This window comes from Hemitrygon akajei, chromosome 28 (genome assembly GCF_048418815.1).
Source record: "Hemitrygon akajei chromosome 28, sHemAka1.3, whole genome shotgun sequence".
Classification (NCBI taxonomy): Eukaryota; Metazoa; Chordata; class Chondrichthyes; order Myliobatiformes; family Dasyatidae; genus Hemitrygon; species Hemitrygon akajei.
This window is the reverse complement of record NC_133151.1, coordinates 37,125,019-37,131,018: the sequence shown is the minus strand read 5'-3', so window position 1 is coordinate 37,131,018 and position 6,000 is coordinate 37,125,019.

The window sequence follows — 6,000 nt, the reverse complement described above, 5'->3', positions numbered from 1 at the left end:
ACAGGCCTCTTGGCCCTTCGTGGCTGTGCCGAACCATTTTTCTGCTGGGTCCCACTGACCTGCACCTGGGCCATATCCCCCCAAGCCCCTCTCATCCATGTACCTGTCCAAGTTTTTCTTAAACGTTAAAAGTGAGCCCGCATTTACCGCTTCATCTGGCAGCTCATTCCACACTCCCACCACTCTCAGCGTGAAGAAGCTCCCCCCCCCCAATGTTCCCTTTAAACTTTTCCCCCTACACCCTTAACCCATGTCCTCTGGTTTTTTCTCCACTGACCTCAGTGGAAAAAGCCTGCTTGCATTCACTCTATCTGTACCCATCATAATTTTATATACCTCGATCAAATCTCCCCTCATTCCTCTACACTCCAGGGAATAAAGTCCTAACCTATTCAACCTTCCTCTGTAACTCAGTTTCTCAAGTCCCAGAAACATCAAGTGTATTATTTTCATGAACTTCACTCTGCACATTCCTTCTTTTGCCTTTTGTTTGCCAATTTTACAAGACAGAGAATCTACCAGAATTTGTATTAAGTCTGAAGGCAAATAGAGTCAAATGCGGAGATTTATCTGCAGGGGATGCTAGTCGCCATGTTTTACTTACTGGATTTAAGACACTTTCTATTTAAGGCAAATGCTTTGACTATCGTTCCCTGTGTGTGGGAAGCCCGTGCCTTCATTACGTCTCCAATAAATCATGTTGAATCAGTTTTTGTGCCTGATAAACATTTTGTTTGGGACGTCGCACGCCATCAAACTCTTAACGAGCATTCCGTGTTGCCCAGTGAAAGATGAAATAGACCAGAACAGCAAGTAAGACGGGGCTGCAGTTTCCCCTGATATACTTTCAATTCCCTTGTCTCCAAATGCATCCACCTCCCTGATCCATAACGCCCCAAACCTTTGTGTCATCAGCAAATTTACTAACCCATCCCTCCACTTCCTCATCCGGATCATTTATAAAAATCACGGAGAGTAAGGGTCCCAGAACAGATCCCTGATACACACCACTGGTCACCGGCCTCCATGCAGAAAATGACCCGTCTACAACCACTCTTTGCCTTCTGCGGGCAAACCAGTTCTGGATCCGCAAAGCAATGTCCCCTTGGATCCCATCCCTCCTTACTTTCTCAATTAATCTTGCATGGGGTATCTTGCCAAATGCCTTGCTGAAATCTATATACACTACATCTACTGCTCTTCCTTCTTCAATATGTTTAGTCACATCTTCAAAAAATTTAATCAGGCTCGTAAGGCACGACCTGCCTTTCACCAAGCCATGCTGACTATTCCTAATCATATTAATCCTCTCCAAATGTTCATAAATCCTTCTTCTCAGGATCTTCTGAGGAATTGGGGATATAAAAAATATTTTGAACCTATGTAACCTCTGGCTAAAAGAATAATTGGCACTGAATAGGAATTTTTGAACTGAAGTAAACTCTGCCTTCAGCAGTCAGATAAGACAGGCTCTTACCAGTTTTCCCCAGCTTACAGAGAGACATTGAGAGATTGATAACGTTGTACATTGTACTCTCATTTGAGTAGCAGGAGGAGGGCTCACGAGTAAGGCCTGGACAACACAGCCATCTGTAATTAAGCCTTGATCCAGCGGACTGTTACACGAGCGTGTAGGTGGATGAACCCCAAGTGCAGAACATGGGCACGGAGGCAGAGTCGGGAGGCGTTATTAACGTAGCGAGCGTGGAATCGGTATCCAGGAGTGATGCTAGACTTAGAACTGACAGTCCTAAGAACCATGAAACGAGGTTACTCACACCGGAGTCGACCAACGAACTGGCAGCTCCTTGTTGTGATCACAGGGTCATTATCCTGCATTTTCTGATGGAAAGTAGGTGTGAGTAGTTAGTGGAACATGGGAATGATTGGGAACTAAATGTGGGGATTGAGGCCCAATTCCTGAGGTAAATAGCAAGATGGGGGATTGCCAGAAGGGGCCATGACACGGACTCTGTAACCTGTAACTACATTTCTCACCAACAGACATGGTGAGTGTACCAGTTCAAATGACATCTCGCAACAGTAATGTATGGGGCTTATTATGTATAAATATATGGCTGTAATCTGAGGGAACAGGCCCACTTGTCGGATGGTGGCTGTACTTACTTCCCTTCCCTTTGACAATTGGGTCTCAAACTCCTGCAGGAGAGTGCGCAATGAACTGTGATAACGATAAGAATCTGGTCTCCCGCGTTTTATTCAGATTCAACTTTAACATTTCTCCATCAACTTAACACCACTGAAGTAAGACCCACTGGTCTATAATTTCCTGGTCTATCCCTACTCCCTTTCATGAATAAGGGAACAACATCTGTAACCCTCCAATCCTCCGGAACTTCTCCCGTCACTATTGATGATGCAAAGATCAATGCCAGAAGCTCAGCAATCCCCTCACTTGCCTCCCGCAGTAGCCTGGGGTACATCTCGTCTGGTCCCAGTGACTTATCCAACTTGATGCTTTCCAAAAGATCCAGCACATCCTTTTTCTTAACATCTACATGCTTAAGCTTTTTAGTCCATTGTAAGTCACCCCTACAATCGCCAAGATCCTTTTCTGTAGTGAATACTGAAGCCATGTACACATTAAATATCTCTGCTATCTTCTCCGGTTGCATACACTCTTTTCCATTGTCACACTTGATAGGACTTATTCCCTCACCCCTTATCCTCTTGCTCTTCACATACTTGTCAAATGCCTTGGGGTTTTCCTTAATCCTGTCCGCCAAGGCCTTCTCATGGTCCCTTCTGACTCTCCTAATTTCTTTCTTAAGCTCTTTCCTGCTAGCCATATAATCTTCTAGATCTCTATCATTACCTAATTTTTTTGAATCTTTTGTAAGTTTTTCTTTTCTTCTGGGCTAGATTTACAACAGCCTTTGCACACCACAGTTCCTGTACCCGACTATAACTTCCCTGTCTCATTGGAATATACCTATTGAGACCTCCACACAAATATCCCCTGAACATTTGCCACATTTCTTCCGTACATTTCCCTGAGAACATCTGTTTCCAATTTAATTGGAAATAAATAAAAAATAGCCTCATATTTCCCCTTACTCCAATTAAACACTTTCCTAACTTGTCTGTTCCTATCCCTCTCCAATGCCATGGTGAAGGAGATAGCATTGTGATCACTATCTCTAAAATGCTCTCCCACTGAGAGATCTGACACCTGACCAGGTTCATTTCCCAATACCAGATCAAGTACAACCTCTCCTCTTGTAGGCTTGTCTACATATTGTGTCAAGAAACCTTCTTGCACACACCTAACAAACTCCACCCCATCTAAACCCCTCACTCTAGGGAGATGCCAATCGATATTTGGGAAATTAAAATCTCCCACTGCAACAGCCCTGTTATTATCACACCTTTCCAGAATATGTCTCCCTATCTGCTCCTCGATGTCCCTGTTACTATTGGGTTGTCTATAAAAAACACTCAGTAAAGTTATTGACCCCTTCCTATTCCTACCGTCCACCCACAGGGACTCAGTAGACAATCCCTCCATGGTGTCCACCTTTTCTGCAGCTGTGACACTATCTCTGATCATCAGGGCCACGCCCCCTCCTCTTTTGCCTCCCTCCCTGTCCTTTCTGAAACAGCTAATGCCCGGCACTTGAAGTAACCATCCTGCCCCTGAAGTCTCTGTAGTGGCCACCACATCACAGCTCCAAGTGCTCATCCACACTCTAAGCTCATCCGCTTTGTTCATTACACTCCTTGCATTAAAATGGACACATCTCAAACCATCGGTCTGAGCTCGTCCCTTCTCTGTCACCTGCCTATCCTCCCTCTCGCACTGTCTCCAAGGTTTCTCTGCTTGTGAGACAACAGCCTCTTCCTCCGTCTCTTCAGTTTGGTTCCCACCCCCCAGCAATCTTGCCCCAATAGCCTGAGAAAACCTCTCCGCCAGTATCTTGGTACCCCTGGGATTCAAGTGCAACCCGTCCTTTTTGTACAGGTCACTCCTGTCTCAAGAGCCGTCCCAGTGATCCAGAAATCTGAATCCCTGCCTCCTGCGCCAATCCCTCAGCCATGCAGTTATCCTTCACCTCACTGTATTCCCATACTCGCTGTCACTTGGCACAGGCAGTAATGCTGAGATGCCGACCTTCGTGGTACGATTTCTAAACTTCCTTCCTAACTTGCTGTTTTCTTTAAACCTGGCCGCCAAGGCCTTCCCATGGCTCCTTCTGGCTCTCCTAATTTCATTATTAAGTTCCTTCTGCTAGCCTTATAATCTTCTAGATCTCTAACATTACCTAGTTTTTGAACATTTCATAAACACTTCTTTTCTTCTTGACGAGATTTACAACGGCCCTTGTACACCACAGTTCCTGTACCCTACCATTCTTCCAGTCCTGTTAGGTTTTGTAAGGGGGTGAGTGTCAGTGATTTGGAGTATGATGTTGTAGCTGCTGTTTTACCGTGTGAAGTGATCTGGTTTGATTTGGTGTGAGGGAGAGTGTTCGGGATTTGGGATTTGATATTCTCGCTGTATTTCCGTGTGAAGTGAAACGTTAGTTTTGGTGTGAGGGACAGTGTTAGGGATTTGGGGTGAATGTTGTAGCTGCTGTTTTTCCCTGTGAAGCAATCTGTTAGTTTTGGTGTGAGGGAGAGTGTTGGGATTTGGCGTAAATGTGGTAGTTGCTGTTTTTCCGTGTGAAACGATCTGTGCGTATTGGTGTGAGGGAGAGTGTTTATTTCACGTGAATGTTGTTGCTGTCATTTCTCCATGGGAAGCAACTCTTCGTATTGGTCTGAGGGATAGTGTTGGGGAATTAGGGTTTGATGTTGTAGCTACTGTTTTCAGTGTCAAGCCATCTATTAGTTTTGGTGTGAGGGAGAGTTTTGGGGATTTGGGGTAAATGTTGTAGCTGCTGTTTTTCTCTGTAAAGCAATCTGTTAGTTTTGGTGTGAGGGAGAGTGTTGGGATTTGGCATAAATGTGGTAGTTGCTGTTTTTCCGTGTGAAATGTTCTGTGAGTATTGGTGTGAGGGAGAGTGTTGTTTGTATCACGTGAATGTTGTAGCTGCTGTTTTTCCCAGTGCAGTGATCTGTTCGTATTGGTCTGAGGGATAGTGTTGGGGAATTGGGGTTTGATGTTGTAGCTGCTGTTTTCAGCGTCAAGCCATCTGTTAGTTTTGGTGTGAGGGAGAGTTTTCGGGATTTGGGGTAAATGTTGTAGCTGCTGTTTTTCCCTGTGAAGTGATCAGTTAGAATTGATTTGATGGAGAGTGTTGGGGATTTGATATTCTCGCTGTTTCTCCATGTGAAACTATCCGTTAGAATTGGTGTGCGAGAGTGTAGGGGATTTGGGGTTTGATGTTGTAGCTGTTGTATTTCCCTGTGAAGCGATCTGTTAGTATTGGGGTGAGGGAGAGTCTTGGGGATTTGGGGTGAATGTTGTCACTGCTGTTTCTCCCTGTGAAGCGATCTGTTAGTTTTGGTGTGAGGGAGAGTCTTGGGGATTTGGGGTGAATGTTGTCACTGCTGTTTCTCCCTGTGAAGCGATCTGTTAGTTTTGGTGAGAGGGAAAGTGTTGGAGATTCGATACTCGCTGTTGTTCCGTGTGAAATGATCTGTGAGGACTGGTGTGAGGGAGAGTGTTGTTTATTTCTGGTGAATGTTGTAGCTGCTGTCTCTCCATGTCAAGCAATCCGTTAGTACTGTTGTGAGGGAGTGTGCTGGGAGTTTGGGGTGAATGTTGTAGCTGTTGTTTTTCACTGTGAAGCGATCTGTCGGTATTGATGTGAGAGAGAGTGTTTGCAATTCAGGGTAAACGTTGTAGCTGCAGTTTCTCCATGTGAAGCGATCGGTGAGTTTTGATGTGATGGAGAGTGCTGAGGATTTAGGGTGAATATTGGAGCTGCTGCTTTTCCCAGTGCAGTGATCTGTTCGTATTGGTCTGAGGGAGAGTGTTGGGGAATTGGGGTTTGATGTTGTAGCTGCTGTTTTCAGTGTCAAGCCATCTGTTAG